The sequence below is a fragment of the Ambystoma mexicanum genome, chromosome 8 (genome assembly GCF_040938575.1).
Source record: "Ambystoma mexicanum isolate Mex_15411 chromosome 8, UKY_AmexF1_1, whole genome shotgun sequence".
NCBI classification, from domain to species: Eukaryota; Metazoa; Chordata; class Amphibia; order Caudata; family Ambystomatidae; genus Ambystoma; species Ambystoma mexicanum.
In genome coordinates, this window is record NC_090929.1 from 1,613,248,859 (window position 1) to 1,613,266,548 (window position 17,690).

Below are 17,690 nucleotides of genomic sequence, written 5' to 3' on the forward strand. Positions count from 1 at the left end.
TTTGTTAATCTGCTTAGAATCACATGCTGTGCATAGACTAGCGAGCAGTACCGGGAGTTGGCGGTGGGTTATGAGAAGGAACAGTAGAGAAAAGATGTCTTAATACTGCCTGTCCCACCTGGGAGTCAGATCTAGAGTGTGCATCTAGACAGTAGTGTCTTGTAAAGGTGTGCACAGAACTCCAGGTAGCCGCTTTGCAGATGGACTGAAGGGGAACATTTGCAATGAAAGCTATGGAAGCCCTAGTGCCTCGAGTAGAATGTGCTCTTGGCTTGAAGGATAGTTCTCTCTTAGCAAGAGTGTAACAGAGAGTGGTGCATTGAACAATCCATCTAGATATAGTGGACTTTGAGACTGCATCTCCTTCTCTTCCTGCTGCCACCGAGACAAAGAACTGATTAGTCTTTCTCAGTGGCCTGGTTCTTTCCATGTAGAACATGACAGATCTGCGTACATCCAGTGTATGCAGACTTTTTTCTCCCAAGTTGGAAGGGTTTTGAAAGAACGTTGGTAGTTCTATTGACTGGCTTTCATGGAATTTCGAGATGAATTTCGGTGCAAACCTTGGGTGTGTGCGTAGAACCACCTTATCTTTGTGAACTGTTACGAAGGGGTCTAGAACAGAAAGAGCCTGTAGTTCACTTACTCTCCTAATGGAGGTGATAGCTATTAGGAAAGCAGTCTTAAGAGTGAGGTCTTTAAGAGTTGCCTTGTGCATGGGTTCAAATGGCGAGCCCATGAGTCTGGAAAGTACCACATTTAAGTCCCATCCGGGAGCTGGGTTAGCTATCGGAGGGTGTATTCTCTTTACCCCCACCATGAAGGCCTTAATAACTGGGATCTTCCACCACGACACTTTAAATTGGGAAGTGGTGTATGCAGAAAGTGCCACCAGGTGGACTTTAATGGAATTGAACACTAGATCTGAATCCAGTAAATGGGTCAAGCACAGAACAATATGTGTGGGAGAGCAGTCAACCGGGTTGATGCTCTTACCTCTACACCAGATGACAAATCTTCTCCAGTTGCTAGAATAGCAGTGGCGAGTATTAGGTTTTCTGGCTTCCCTGAGGATGTCCATACATCTCTGCGGAAGTTGTAGATGTCCAAATTCTATGATCTCAGGAGCCAGGCTGCTAAATTCATGGCCTGAGGGCATGGATGCAGTGTCCTGCCCTTGTCCTGTGACAGCATGTTGTACGGGCAGGGAAGTTTCACTGGGGGGGGATAGGGACATCTCCATTAAGTGCGCGAACCATGGCTGACGGTCCCACCTTGGGGCCACTGGTATCATGGTAACTTGTTCCTGGTGCATCTTGTGCACAACTTTGTTGAGAAGGGGAGTCGGGGGAAAGGCGTAGACAAATTTCCCTGACCATTGAATCGACAGACCGTTCCCCTTGGACTGGTTCTGGGGGTACCTGGAGGCGTAACTTGGCATTGTGAGTTCTCCAGAGTTGCGAACAGGTCTATTTCCGGGAATCCCCATTGCGTGAAGAAGTCTAAGACGATGTCTTCATGCAATCGCCATTCGTACTCTTCGGGCAGGGGGAAGTCTCTGCTGAGTTCGTCTGCTAGCAGATTGAGTTCCCTGGTACGTGTTGTGACAGTAGGAACATGTTGTGTCTGAGAGCCCACTTCCATATATTCTGGGACAGCTTGGACAGTCCTGGAGAGTGGGTGCCCCCCTGCTTGTTGATGTAGTACATGGCTGTGGTGCTGTCTTTAAGGACCATCACTGTCTTCCCTTGTAGGTGTTCCTGGAAGGCTTTTAGTGCTTTGAACACCGCCAGTAGCTCCAGTAGGTTTATGTGCTTGGATGCTAAGCTCGGATCCCACACTCCATGAGCAGTCCGATGGGATAGGTGAGCCCCCCATCCTGTGAGGGATGCGTCCGTGGTTAGAGTGGCCTCCACCGCGGGTGTGGCAAAGGGTTTTCCTATTATCAGGTTTTCCTTTGTCCACCACCGTAGCGAGAGAACCAAGGCCTGCGAGACCACCACCACTAGATCGTCCCATTGTCCGCTGGCCTGACACCACTGGCTGTTGAGCCACTCTTGCATTGGGCGCATGCGCAGGCGCGCGTGATGTACCAAGTAAATACATGACGCCATCATTCCTAGCAAGCGCATTGCTTTGCGCACCGCCACCTCTCGACCTGCCACATATTGGGGGATCTGAAACAGCATGTTTTGGACCCCCTCGTTGGAGGGGAAGACAAGGCCGTCCTTTGTTCGAATTAGAGCCCCTAGGAATTGTTCGACTTGGCTGGGGTCTAAGCTGGACTTCTTCTCGTTGATGGAGAAGCCCAGTTGGAACAAAAGGTCTACAGTCTTTTGGGTGTTTGAGAAGCATGTCTCGTAAGAATCCCCTGTTATGAGCCAGTCGTCGAGGTAAGGGTATACTTGATGGATAACCTGCGCAGGTGGGCCGCTGCCACTGCCAGTACTTTCGTGAATACCCTTGGTGCAGATGCTATGCCGAAGGGTAGCACTCTGAACTGGTAGTGTTTGCCCTCTATCATGAACCTGAGGTATTTTCTGTGCGCTGGCAACATTAAAATATGAAAGTATGCATCTTTCATGTCCAGTGTTGTCATGTAATCTCCCTGTGATAGCAGTGGGATCACTTCCTGTAAGGTCACCATACAAAACTTTTGGGGTTTGACAAACTTGTTCGCTGGGCGCATATCTAATAAAGGGCGCATGGTTAGATCCTTTTTGGGTACAAGGAAGTACACTGAATAAATACCTTCCATTACCTGAGATAGAGGCACGACCTCTATGGCTCCTTTTTCCAGCAGTTGGTCCACTTCTTGGAGAAGGATGGCGAGGTGTTCTGGTGTCATGCGGCATCCCCTCGGGGGTCTATATGTTGGGGAACTGTTGAACTCTATACAGTAGCCGCAGGCTACGGTGGAAAGTACCCAGCGGTCTGATGTTATTTCCTCCCATGCTGGAAGAAAGGATGTTAACCGGCCCCCGACCGGCGTTGCATGGGAGGGGACGCGAATCTTTGCGTCACTTGGTGGTGTTGGTGGCTTGGGAGCCTCTGGGGGTGGAACCCCGGTCTCTTCCTTTGCCACGGCGTTGACCCCTCTGATTGTACTGGCCGCTATTACCCTGGTAGTTGCTGGCAGAATACTGTTGTTGGTTTTGTTGCTGGCGTTGTCCACGAAAAAAGCGCTTATTACCAAATCCCCGCCTGTTAGGGGGTTTTGAAATTTGGTCTAAGGTCTTTATTGTGTCAAATTCTTTCTTCGCGTTCTCCAGCGCGTCATCCACTGCTCTCCCAAAGAGGTTGGACTCCTCTATGGGTTTATTAATAAGGGATGCTTCTGTTTCCGCCTTAAATCCGGAATTGTGAAGCCAGACGTGACGCTTCAGTAAAATTCCTTGTACCAAAGTGCGGCCAGCCGTCTCTGCTGCATCGAGGGTATTCTTGACGATGCTTTGATTGACTAGAGAGCCCTCGTTAACTGTAGCTAGCAAACGAGTCCTTAGGGGTTCGGGAACTTCTTCGATGTCCTGTTTGAGTTTAGCCCATTGAGCATCGGCGTAGCTTGCCAATAGGGTATTATTATTGGCGATTCTGGTAGAGAATGCTGCAGAGGTGGTGATTCTCTTGGCTAGGGCGTACAGCTTCTTCCCCTCTTTATCTGAGGGTGCCTCGCTGGTAGATAGTGGGACTCCTGCCCTTTTCCTGGTGTTGGTCACGACCAGGGAGTCCGGGATTGAGTGACCCTTAATATATAATGGGTCTGATTGAGAGGGAGAGAACAGTTTCTCAATCCTCGGAATGACCCCTCTCACCAATGCAGGAGTGGAAAGAGAAGGTGTAATACGTCTCTTAACTGAGGCGAGGATGGGCATAATTTGGCTAGTGGGGGGTTTTTCCTTGATAATCCTCTCCACGCAATCGGTGTCTGGGATGACTTCCCCAGTCTCAATTTCGAAATGTGCTGCTGCCTTCTTCAGCAGTGCATTGAAGGTGGGTTGATCGACGGGCTAAGGGTTCCTGACTGGTGTAGTTTCAGTAGACCTGATGACTATACTGCTACTGCCTGTGTCTGTCGACCTAGCCAGTGACTGCCAGGGATTTGGGTCGCCCTCGCCTGTGTCCTCCTGGAATCCCTCCTCACATAGGTTAGTTTCCTCGTGAAAACCTTACTCTTCTTGTTGGTCTCTCCCTACTGTGTATGGCAGGCGAGGCCTGGCCACATGTTCGGCAGCGCCGAAGGATCCCCTCCGCTCGTCCTTCCGTCAAAGATCTTGCTCGGCGGAGAAACAGCTCTGCGTCGAGGGAGGGATCTATGTTATTGATATTAATAACAAACGACCAAAGGTCGAAGAAACTATTTGGCAATGTCTCTCGAGGAGCTCCGCATAAAGGCGACCAGTAGCTGGGCGAAAAAAAAACAATCTGAGGGAGCTCGACGCGTGAGGGATTGTGGGTACAACGCACGTCACTATAGGGATAGTGTTACAGACACGCCTTGTCGACGTCCCCTTTTCGACTACGAAAAACAAAATGCAATACTCCGCAGTGACCACTGGATGTCGGACCTATGCACAGCATGTGATTCTAAGCAGATTAACAAACATCAGAAACATACATACACACACATACATCAACATGCCAATTTCATTAATGACCTTGAACCCCGCCATCAGAGTTTGTGTATGCAAAGAGACCATCAGCGGGAGAGATATACTGAAAAAAATAGAAACCACCTGGATGAACCATAATCTGCCAAGATAAAAACATTGTTTAAGTGACGTTATGGTTAAGTTGCACTACTAAAAAACCTACCAAATTCAATGGAAAAACTTTGCTACGGGGACGTTATGGTTACAGGTAAAACCGAAACCCCCCAGAAATTCACCAGTTATGGTAACCTAAGCAATCATAACTCACGCCACCAGTGTGCACTGCAAGGACCAACACCCATGACATCAAAGAAGCCATCACAAATCTCATTGATGACATCACTGACGACATCACATGTGTGGCTGTCCCTTTTTTGTTCACTGACTTAAGTAGGCCAGGTGCTTTTCATTACTACCAGTCAGGAAATAACAAATGAAAAGGTTCTATCTTTGTGTACGGCACCCTTCTCAAATGTTCTAGCACTACTTTCCGCAGGGTTCACTCACATCATATGATACATATACATATAGGGGAAGAAGAAAGCGTAAAATACAGCAATAATTTCTGTGCATGAAGATAATCAGTTATGTTATGAACCCTTTCTGGTAATACTGCTCCTTGTTTGCCTACTGTAATTTCCCTGTATATGCTCATATTGGTATGCATTGTGGTGTGTTTATGTTTTCTGTGCAGTAGTACAATTACGTAGTTAATAAGGCAATGGTAGCTACTTCTTACATGTTTCACAGTACCCGAAACTCTAAAACAGAAGCATTCATAATTCCACTATGTAACATGGGAGGATTTTCAAGATGAACAAGTTACTCTCTTACCTGGTAAAGTTCTTTCGATGGGATGGTCCGACGACGTATTCCATATCTTTGACAGGTAATGACCACAGCTGTGCTGCTTTGGAAAATTTTCAGCGTCTGCGTCCTGCGTCGATGCGCCGTCCCCGAGGACCTCCTCCGACGGCCGACGTCACCCGATGTGATAAGTAGGACGCACGATGCCTGTAGCCTCAGTTGTAGTTTTTTCCCCCAGAACGTGTGCCACCAGTCTTCTGACAGTCAGACACGCAAGGCCTTGCGGAAACGTAAGCTGCAATCGCATAAGAAATTCTGCAGCGGGGAAGGTAGAGAGGGAGCGATATGGAATACGTCGTCGGACAATCCCATCGAAAGAACGTTACCAGGTAAGAGAATAACTTGTTGTTCGAGGGGATTGGGTCCTCCGACGTATTCCATATCTTTGACAGACTCCCAAAGCAGTACCAAAGCAAGGAGGTGGGAAAAAATTTAGAACACAAATTTAGCACGCCCAATCAAATTGCGGAATAAAGGACTGCTTTGCCAAAGGCCAGACCCTGTCCTCGGATGGAATCGAGGGAGTAGTGACGTACAAAAATATGTACAGAAGCCCAGGTGGCTGCATCACAGATGTTACGAATAGGAACACCCCTCTGTAGGGCAGTAGATGCAGCCATACCCCTGGTAGAATGGGCCCGCAAGCCAGCCGGTGGGTCCTTACCCGCCAAGCGGTAACACTCGGAGATAGCCAAAATAATCCAACGAGACGAAGTCTGTTTCGTCACAGCTTGTCCCAAACGCTTTCCAGCGTAACCAATGAAGAGTTGATCGTTCAGTCTGACCGGGGCATGCGTGAAATACAAAAGCTCAACGCTCTCCTAGGATCAAGCCTATGGAGCCTCTCCTCTTCCTACCCAGGATGCAGAGGAGGAGAGAATGCCGGAAGAACAACCTTCTGGCCCAAATGAAATTCCGAAACCACCTTCGGAACTAAGGAAGGACGAACTCGAAGGACAACCCTGTCCTTATGAAACACAGTGAAGGGTGGCTTAACTGAAAGTGCCTGTAACTCACTCACTCTGCGAACGGAAGTAACCGCAACCAAAAACACAGTTTTAAGAGTGTACAGTCTCAAAGGGCAAGAATGCAAAGGCTCAAATGGAGCACCCATAAGAAACTTAAGAACAAGGTTCAAATCCCAACCGGGCACCAGAAAAGGTGACAGAGGGAACACATTAGTGAGCTCTTTCAAAAACTGAGCAAAAACAAAGAGGTGATGGCTGAGAACTTAAAGGAATCTTAAAATAGGAACATTCTTCAGACGAGCGCTTAAATATGGACAGCGCCGCTAGGTAACCTTTAATGGTACCCACTTGCAAGCCCCTGTGGGCCAAAGAAAGCAAAAAAGACAGAACCATGGGAATGTCACATTCAAAAGGATCCACATTCTTAACTCTGCACCAGTCGCAGAATTTACGCCAACGGCAACGATACAGAGACTTTGTTGCCGGCTGTCTGGCCTACAGCAACACCTCCAACACGTCTTCAGGCAGGTACCCATCCTTATACCTCAACCTTTCAGAAGCCAAGCGTGAAGGTTGAGGGATCTGACCTCTGGATGGAGAACCTGACCCCCCTCCCGTGAGAGCAGATCGTCTCGGTAGGGAAGACGACGTGGAGGGCAGATGGACAAGTCGAGAAGGTCCTGGTACCACGTCCTCCGGGCCCACACCGGAGCAATGAGGATCAACCGGGAACCGAACCTCCGTAACCTCTGCAGTACTTGCGGGATGACGGGGACTGGAGGAAACGCGAACAGCAGTGGGAATGACCACTCCACCACAAACGCGGCTCCTTTGGAGGAAATTCCTGCGAGCAGAACCTTTCACACTTCCGGTTGACACTGGAGGCAAAGAGATCCACTTGAGGGGTCCCCCAAAGGGCGAAGATCTCCAGGAGAATCTCCTGAGCCAGCTCCCACTCGTGAGAGATCGTGCTCTGCCTGCTCAGAGCATCCGCCGTCTCATTGTCGTCTCCGGCCAGATGAACAGCCGAGATCGAAACTTCCTGCTGGATGGCCCAGAACCCGAGCTGCATCGCCTCCCTGCACAGAGGAAATGACCCTGCCCCCCTCCCTTTTTGTTGAGGTAGTGCATGGCCACCGTGTTGTCCGTCAGGATCAGGACTTTCTTCCCTCGCACAGTCGGCAGAAAAGCCTTCAGGGCTAGCCTGACGGCCCTCAGCTCCAACAGATTGATATGGAGTCTGGACTCCGACGGAGACCAACGACTGTTGACTGTAAGCTCGTTGGCATGAGCTCCCCATCCCGTGAGGGATGCGTCCGCAACGATCGTCACCTCCGGCCAGGTTAGCCAGAACGGAGCCCCCTTCATCAGATTGGCTTCGACGGCCCACCACAGAAGATCCTGGGTGACCAAGGACGGCACCTGAACAGGGTTAGACATCCTGCCGGAGGACTGAGACCGCTTGAGTGCCCATTGCAAAGATCTCATACGCAACCTGGTCTCTGGCACCAGAAGGATGCAGGATGCCATGAGGCCGAGCAACCTCAAGAACTCGAACGCCGGGAGCGTCTGGGCAAGTTGAAACATGTGCACCATCTGCTGAATGTGAAGAGCCCTCACCTGCGGAGGAAAAAACAGCCCCAGGGATGTGTCGAGCATTGCTCCGATGTACTGGAGCCGCTGCGTTGGCATCAAATAGGACTTCTTTAAATTGAGGGAGAAGCCCAGCTTGTGAAGGGAGTGGCAGGTGACGGACAGATGATCCAGGACTTGCTCTGGAGAGCTCCCCCTGATCAATCGTCCAGGTAGGGGTAGACGTGAATCCCCACTTTCCTGAGATGCGCTGCCACCACCACCATGAGCTTGGTGAAAACCCTCGGGGCGGAGGTCAATCCAAAAGGCAGGACCCGAAACTGAAAGTACGAGTCGCCAACTGCGAACCTCAGGTACTTCTTGGGCTTGGGATGGATAGGCACATGAATGTAAGCATCCTTGAGGTCGAGAACACCAACCAGTCCTGAAGTTGAAGGGCCTGGAGGACGAGAGAGTGTAACCATCTTGAACTTGTCCTTCCGGAGGAGTTTGTTCAAACCGCGCAAGTCCATGATGGGTCTCAATCCCCAGTCTTTCTTCGAAATCAAAAAATAAGGGGAATACCATCCCTTGTGCCTCTTCCCTTCAGGCACCAGTTCTATGGCGTCTTTCTCCAGCAGGGATTGAATTTCCTGCGCAAGGAGCGGATCCGGACTCTTCAAAGAGAGATTCCCAGGTGGATTGTCGTGAGGCCTCTGCCGAAAAGGAAGACAGTAGCCGTGGGTTATGATCTCCAGAACCCACACATCTGAAGTAATGGCACGCCACTCTGCAAGATGCTGCGCCAGCCTTCCCCCAACCGGCGAACCATGGGACATGGCCTCATGACTGAGCTGAAGCGGCTGCGGCGTTGCCTGAGGGCAAAGAGGCAACAGCCCGAGCGGCTTTGGCACCTCGAGTACCCTGTTTTCCACCTCTGGCACTCCTACAGTGGCCTCTTTGACTGACAGCTCCTTTCGCTTTACTGAAGGATGAGTAATAACGAAAGGAACCTCCCCTCCATTGTTGTCCCCTAGGACGAAAAGGCAGAGGTTGTCGAACTGCAGCGCCCAACGACTTCGCTGCAGCTTTGGAGGTCTGCAACCTCTCAAGACTCTCGCCAGCCTTGCTGCCAAAAAGATGTTCACCGTCAAAGGTCATGTTGAGGAGCTGGGACTGCACATCAGGAGCGAACCCCGACTTCCGGAACCACGCAAACCTGCGTATTACGGTGCTCGCCGCCATGGACCGGCTGACACAATCTGCCATGTCCAAACCCGACTGAAAGGCCTCACACATGGCATCCTTGCCATCCTGGACCATAGCAAGGAAACCATCCCATTCGTCCCCTTCGGGAATATGTTCAGCCGCTAATGCAACACAGTTCCACAGAGTGCGTGTGAAACGAGACAAGGCACATACAGAGTTGGCCGCCTGAAGCGCCATACCCCCTGAAGAAAACACTTTCTTCGGCCAGCCATCAAAACGTTTGTCGTCCCTATCGGGAGGGATGGTAGGATACAACGCCTGCTTTCCCGGGGCCGTAGCCGCCTGCACCACCAAACTCTCCGTAGTAGGGTGCCTGGACAAGTAGCGGGGGTCGCTACTGGCTGGATGGCATTTTCGCGACAAAGACTTGCCCACTGCCGGGAGACTCTCCGGAGCAGTCCAAGCCGCCGCCGCCCTTCTCTGCAGAGCCATATGAAACGGCAGTACCAGGTCAGTGGGGGGACCAAGATCTAGGATGTCCGTAAGATCATCCTGAACCTCCCAAGCACTCAGTGACCCGAGACATAAGGCGCCGATACGAAGAATCTGCATGAGTGCCAGGCTGAGGCCTACAAAAACTCCACCTCCGTAGAGGTTTCCAGTCCGCTGGCATCATGCAGTGACTGCCTCAGGTCTTCAAATTGGCTATGGCCCGAGATAAGCTCATCTGGCACCGGAACCAACCCTCATCAGAGCCCTCATCAACCTCTGAAATTTACTCCAGGCGGTGAGAGGAAGGCATCTGGGGACCCAAGCTATGCCTGACCTTAGCCAGAGCCTTTCTAGGGGCTTCCCCCGTGCCACGGGGCCCCTCCGACACTACCGCCTCGAAAGGCGTCGAGGGCGCCGAACGAATCGGCGCCGGGTGAATCGGCGCCGCTAGCATCAACGGCGTCGACACAGGCCTCGAAGCTAGAGCTCCGAGCGTGTCCTTCGACAACCTAGGTGCCGACAGCGTCGACGACCCCCTCGGATGCGGAGCCTCGAGAGCGGCCATCGACGATCTCGGCGCCACAGACGTCAACGTCTTCCTCGAAGACTGCACAGGATCACGCAGTCGCAAGCCGTCGAGGACCGGGAATGGGCATGGCAAGAACGGTTAACCTTGTCAGAGCAGGACCTCTCCCGCGAACCGTGCCGACCACCCGAGCCCGAAGGCGTGCGAGCGATGTCTCTCGAACGATCACGACCGACCCCACTCGGAGGCGCGGACGAACCGGTGCCCTGCGATTCGAGAATCGCTTACATCTTCTTCCCGAAGGAAGCCCATTCCTCCGGTGTCGCTTGCATGGTGGGATAAGCGACCCGCCGACGGGCGGAGTCCTCGGAAGAGGACGGGGAAGGCGACCGATGCCGGTGCTTCCGGGAATGCCTCGAAGAGGCAGAGGAGTGGCTAGACCGAATTCTGGAAGGAGACCCACTGGACCTCCGACGATGACGCGGAGAGTCGCCTCTCGAATCATCCGTCGAAAGCCCTGCAGACCTCGACATCCGGGTCTTAGACACCCTACCTACCGACAACAACTTCTTGCACTCCCGCAAGGCCTTGGCCATGAGCGACTGGCAGTCGACATAGTTGTCCGTGTCGTGGGCCTCCCCGAGGCACCAGAGGCAGGCGTTGTGCGAGTCCGTTACCGACATCTTGGACCCACAGTCCCCGCATTTCTTGAAGCCCGGACGCGGGATTGAAGACGAGGTAGACATCGTCGCGAACAGGCTTTTCACAAAAACCGAACAGGTTCAAACCGAGAAGAATACAACAGAAACTCCAAAGAGCCGAGGCGTACCGAGATTCACAAAGCGAACACGTTCGCGGAAAAAACTGAACTGAGGCTACGGGCATCGTGCGTCCTACTTATCACATCGGGTGACGTCGGCCGTCGGAGGAGGTCCTCGGGGACGGCGCATCGACGTCATTGACGCAGGACGCAGACACCAAAAATTTTCCAAAGCAGCACAGCTGTGGTGATTACCTGTCAAAGATATGGAATACGTCGGAGGACCCAATCCCCTCAAATACACTTCTATGGGGCATGGTGCACACAATGGCTACGTGTACACATGAGTTGGTTCATGTACTGCAAGGAAGTCTAATGCAATGGTGTGTATAGCAATGCATTGCTCAATGAACTACTTATCTCATGATAGTTCATCCAATGATCTTTGATAGTTTTCTGACACCATTACAATAACAATCCCTTGTGGAGGCTTTCCATGAAAACTAAATGTACATGTGATATCAGTGATGTCATCAATGAGATCTGTGATGGCATCTTTGATGTCATGGGTGTTAGTCCTTGCAATGCACACTGGTGGCGCGAGGTGTGGTTGCTTAGCTTACCATAACTGGGGAATTTCTGGGGGTTTTCGGTTTTACCTGTAACCATAATGTCCCTGTAGCAACATTTTTCCATTGAATTTGATAGGTTTTCTAGTAGTGCAACTTAACCCTTATACAACGTTTTTTGTTGGTGTATTTGACAGGTTTTTAGTAGGGCCGTGGATCCAGAAAGTTCCTTCAGTACAGATTGTTCAGTAACGCAACTTAACCAGAACATCCCGTTAGCAGTGTTTTGTGTTACTGAATCCGATAGGTTTTTAGTAGGGCACTGTAACCAGAAGGTTGCTTTAGCATGCTGTTGTCTGTGAAGGTGAAAGGTTTGTGGTAACGCAACTGAACCATAACGTGCCGTTATCAACAAGTCTTCATGAATTCTTGGCTGCCCTCATGACAAACTTGTTCAAAGTGCAAATGCCCCTGTGTATGTATCATTTTGTGCAACCCCTTCCCTTTGGTAATAGTGTCTCTATATCTTAGAAATTGAAGGTGCACATGTTAAATGGTGGGGAGTGTGTGAGTGGTTTTTCTTTTTCTGTTAACAATGCATGGCGAGTCTGTGGCGCACAGTACTGTATCATATGGCTGCAGGGGAGTAATATGGAGGTAACCTAGGGTGGCGGCACTAGGCTGCCGTATGTGCAATCACAATGTAAGTTTCCGTTAGAGTCCAGTACTGGGTGCATCTTCTAATGCACGTTTATATATTTGTCGGTGTGCACGTCTGTCTGTTGCACAGCTATTCACATGCGTAGGGCATCCTCTGTGTGCAGGTAACACCGCCCCTGTCGCCAGGCCTACGGATTCATACGGTAGGCTACCGCATTTCAAGCAATCATGGAGACTGCGTAGGTTTCTATGCAAACCTACCAATGTATGGCTGCTGCATGCCTGGCTCTTTGAGGCCCACTGGAAAACGAGCAACAGCAACCTCCAATATACGGGGGCATGTTAAATGTCACATTCATGTGATTGATGTACTGTTTGCCTTTCCATGACCCATGAAACAGACACACTGTTTCTGCAGTGAGCACTGTGACGGAAAGTGTGATGGGTTCGCCAGCGGGTCATATAGTTGCAGTAAACATTTAATTGCAGGTTTAATAGTCTGCAGTGAGTCTGCACAATGGCAAAGCTGGTGCGTCTTGGTCACTCACATACAAGTGCAAGTAAAGAAACAGCAGATTCTTTGGAGCGCAAAGAAGATCAGTCATGGTTACATAAGTACTGTAGCGGCATGGGTCTCGCTGAATACTTCTCTTCCTGCTGCACATAATGAAGTTGTCTTTCAACTTCTTGTAAGCATTCTTTCATTTCATAATGTGTGCATGTCCGTGAATGTTGCTCCTACGGCTAATTGCGTACCATGAAGTGTCCGTACTGCATGTGGCGAGAACTGAAATGGAAGCACAATGCACCAATCCGCAGGGTACTGTCTTAACAGCTGTGCAGTAGGATAATTTCATGTAGAGCATTCTGCACAGCGGCTCCGGCCACCAACAGGAACAGTCGTGTATGGCAGCAGATCCTTAAAACATCCTTGCACACAATATGCTGCACTGCACACCCTTACCTGGCAAACGGCAATGTATTGTGCATGTACTGCGATGCATGAGTGTACAAAGGGAAATTACTTCAAAGTGCCTGGGAAGGGTCGGTCCGGGAGCATGACAATGACGCCTATATAAGGGAGGGCCACGCAAGATTTCCCTCTCCTTGTGCACGTCCCCTATGTTATGCCTGTAGGTGGTGCCTCTTCTGTAGCTGGTCTTGGCTTCCTTTCCTTCTGAGTGGTAAGTTGCAAGAGCAACATAAATGGAATGCAACTTGAAGAGGGAAAAAAGGTCAATGAAAAGAGCTGCTTTTAGAGTTGGAAAGCCACAAACTGATCTCTTGACAATGTACCGCGCTTTCTCCATTCCCAGACAAAATGAGAAATAACGTAGGCACATCTGTGTCTGTGTAATGCCACAGAGAATTATGCTTCCAATCGAAAACATGCGCATGACCTGGGCAAGCGCCTCCTTCATCGCTAATGGTACAGAAACTCCGGTAACACATTGTGCACTTTTCCCTCCACAATGAAGAATAATAATAGCGGCATGATCGCACGTCACCGAAGTGTCACAAACAGAATCCAAAAGGTGACACTGCATTGCAGGTACTCCATACCAGCACAAATGCACATAGAGCAATTGAAAATGAGCAGCCAATGCACAGTGTGTTACATTCTCTTTAAATCAATGTATTCCAAACTCCCCCAAAAACAGTACACTGTGCCTCGTGAAGCACACTGTTACGCTCACCTGGCTCCAACAGGGGTGTTGGTCGGACCCGGATAGCTGCGGTCTCCACCCACGTGATGCGTAGTGCAGCGATGACTGACTGGATCTGCCCTCCTAATCTTGTCTGCTTAACCCGTAGAAATATTCTCCTTATATTCTTGAAAGATGAGCTCTCCATCCTGCATGGATTTGCAGGGGCGTGTCGATTCCAGTTACTTCACTGGTTTGAAGGTTCGGGAGAGTTCCGGAGTGTATTGACTCTGAGGTTCCTGGTGAGGACCAGTAAGTATTAAGTTCATAGAGTTCAATATGTCCGATGTTCACCCTTGTTCCCCCCTTCCTTTCTTGTCTTGCAGCTGGCTCGTGAAAAGATGCTCTTGTGGCAGCTGGTGGCGCTCAGGTAAGAGTCTGTATTACCCGGCGCTGTCCGGTAAACATGTTGTTTTGTCTCTCTTTACAGATGCGGCACGTGAAAATATGGAGAGTCACAAAAGGATGCCTCCGGTGGTAAATCAGGTAAGTCTATGGTGGTAAGAATTATATTTGTTGGTTCCCTCGGCTCACCTTGTGGTTTTCTTTTGTCTCCTAGGTGCCGAAGTTCGCGAAGAAATGATGGAGGCAGCGCCGACCCGAAGGATGCTGTGAAGACTGGTGAATATGGCGCAGCGCTGCAGCTGGAGGTGCGGCGCTGTTAGGAAAGATTTCGTAATTGTAGGGAATTTTCCTTCCATGTGGCAACCCCTAAACTTTTTGCTATTGTTTTTAACCTTGTTCTTGACTTTGCCAGAGAAGTACAGCCTTCTGCCGCACTTCTCTGGGCTTTCGCTCCTTTTCTTACGGGGAAACTGACATGCCCTTAAGACAGTCAGTACCGGGGAACGTGGTTTCCCGTAGTTTCTTTAATCGTGTCGCCATTTTAGTGCAACACGACACAAGAGGGCACTGTAAGCTAAGTTACAGCTCTCTTGGGTCTCTAGCCTTCTACAGACCCTAGATACTCTTTTAGGATGGTATTTGATCGGTGCAAGTCATTCAGGGACTCGAATGGTGGCAGCGATCGTTTTGTTTATTTTGAGCTCCTTTTGGCGTTCTGAGCACGTTTTTGCCCTGAACCCAAAATGGTGGCCTGGCTCTCCAAAATGGCCAGACCGCGAGGCTCCTTTGTCTTGTCCACTGACCGTCTTGCTCCCTTCACCTTCCCCAGGTCGGGCGACCCGGGGCCTTCCTTATTTGGGCATGTACTTTCCCGCGAAACGTATTTGCTTTCGCGGGCTTCTACATGTCGTTTGTGTGCCTCCAGGGTGTGGGCTGGGATGTCTGGTCCCAATACACATCCTGGGTGCCAGAGAGTCTAGGGTGGTGTGAATGCCTGGGACCACCGTGGTCCGTGATTGGTCCACGTATGGTATGTGTGTTGATGAGCGGATCTCCCATTGGCTCCGCTCCGTTTTGGCGCGAAGGGAACCGTGGATAAGAGGGGGCTGGAAACACCACTGCCATGTCGATCTCCTGAGTTCTCACGAACGAAGGAATACAGGAGCCAAGTATCCTGCAACCAAGAGGCTGGACCGAGGAATCGCTGGTGACCCGCTGAAGGAATCCTCCTTTGCACTGCTGTCGTCCTGTGAAACCCTTTCCTCCTTGGATCGAACCAGAAGGCCTGTACTGGTGCTTCGACCTTTGGAATAGCAGGAACAGCTATTCTCGGCGACTTCATCATCTCCTGCCAAGTAAGCCTTCGGAAGTGTCTCTGGGCCATCCAGTTGACTGACCAGCTTACCAGGGAGTCCTGCTCTGTAACTGCCGCCAGGTTGTGTTGTATTTCGAGTCCTTGTCACTCTCCCACGCTTCGTACACTTGGCGTTCCCAAGTCTGAAGGGAGGAGTGTACATTTGGCTTGAATACACACGGCCGCTCCTTTGTCCTGCTGCGGCAACAAAACTGTGCTGGTTTCGTCGATTGGGACGTCTTTTTGCTCTACACGACTACGAGGCGTTCCCTGCTCTTCTGAACCTGCCAGCTGCTGAAACTAACGTGGAGAAGCCTGGGTCTGCTTGCTTCGGGGACCGGTGAGTAGTTTAGCTAGGATCTGGTCGCCCTCCTGCAGTATCCCATTGCTTTTCCCTGCTGTGTAAAAACAGCACCCTTTTGGCCGTACTCGCGCTCTGCTTCTGCCCGCTGTGGAGGCTGCGCTTGAGTTGCGGAACCTGTTCTCCTTCTGCTGTGCACTAACCCGAACTGCCTGACTTCCTCCGAAGAGCTTCCCCTTTTGCCCGTTGGCACCGGCGTGGCAGGTACTTTGAGCACAAGGCTCCACTCTTCGCAGGGCTCGGACTTCCATCTAGTTAGGTGCCTCTAAAGGCGAACTGAGTCAAAAGCGTTATCGCACTGCCTGTTTTCCTTTCCTTTCAGGTGGACTACATATTTCGTGCTTTAAACGCTTGCGACTGTGTATTTGTATATATATTGTGTTGATATGGTATGTGTTGGTTCAATATTGTGATATTGTGATTTTCTCGCTACGGTCATTGTTTTAAAGGCCTTAAAATAAATGTGTATCTATTTTTGATATAACAACTGTTTGGAGTAGTTTGTCAGCGCTCTTGCTTTGTGTGCTCACTGCGGGCTTTCAGTCACCCTCACCCCTCTTGAGACCTAGTCTTGACCGCCGCGATCGCTACCTTGATTGGTCTGGCTTGTCCAGAGGTTACCCTGTTCCAAGTAATTAGGTTGGCCTTCTGAACTTCTGCGCCACCAGGACAGAGTTCAGAAATCCGTCTTAACAGGCGCATGCAGAAATGATGTTCTTTACAGGTCCAGGGACAAGATGGATCCAGAATCAGGCATGGAATAGAAATAAGTTCGTTTTCTAACCTTGTCCCTTTCTTTCCTCCGTTTTAGGAGCTCCGGAATCGAGGCGGGCGTGGCAGAAGACTGGATGCAGGCTGCAGGCACGGTGAGTGTTCTGTTGCTGGATGCAGAATAACGCGAAGCGTGTGTTGCTGGTCGGGCGTGGTTTAAATAGCCTCAAAAGTAGTCCCAGGTAAGAAGTCCCTAGAACCACGCCCGAGTAAAAAATAGTCCCTGTAGAAAAATAGTCCCTTTCAGGCTTCATGTTGGATTGGAGTCATTTGCAGCATGGTCTGCCTGAGGTAAGTAATGACTATGAGCATGGCGCCTTAGGCGCCAGGACGGATTCCTACTATGAGCCTGGCGCCTAAGGCGCCAGGACTGAACCCAGATAAACCCTAGCCGGGGCTGCTGAGGTTTTACTAAATGTCTAGATGCCTGCTCCCGGGGCTGATGGGCTTGGTCCGGATGCCTGGGGGTAGGCATCATGACACACACAGCCATTATCGCAACCTCCACATTTGTAGCAACAAATACACAATGTATCACACTTTGGCCGTAAAAAGCACACAGATGTGGTACATGCAACCTTGCCTCTATCGCGATGTCCATGGACTTGTCGTGCTGAGTGCGCGGGAGTGGGGTAAAAAATGTCAACCAGGGTAGTGGATTTTGTTTGTAGTGGTGGCTCTCAAAAGAGCCGTTTTGTATATTTTTTTTTTTATAGGTGGTTCCATAGAAACAATTTCTTTTACGGTTTCAGCAAGTGTTTTTGTTTGCTGCACTTCGCCTCACATTCTTACAATTGCGTCTTCACTGCAGGCTGTAGATTGGAAAACAAAATGTCATTGCCACTGGGTGACAATGAAACGCCATTTCCATTGAGAAGGTG

At 50.4% G+C, this 17,690-nt stretch overlaps 1 protein-coding gene across 1 annotated transcript in view; it reads right to left on the bottom strand.

The window, feature by feature from the left end:
• Positions 1–17,690, bottom strand: part of CCDC186 (coiled-coil domain containing 186) — a 1,219,714-nt gene that overhangs the window by 742,008 nt on the left and 460,016 nt on the right. The gene's annotated exons all lie outside the window — the stretch shown is intronic.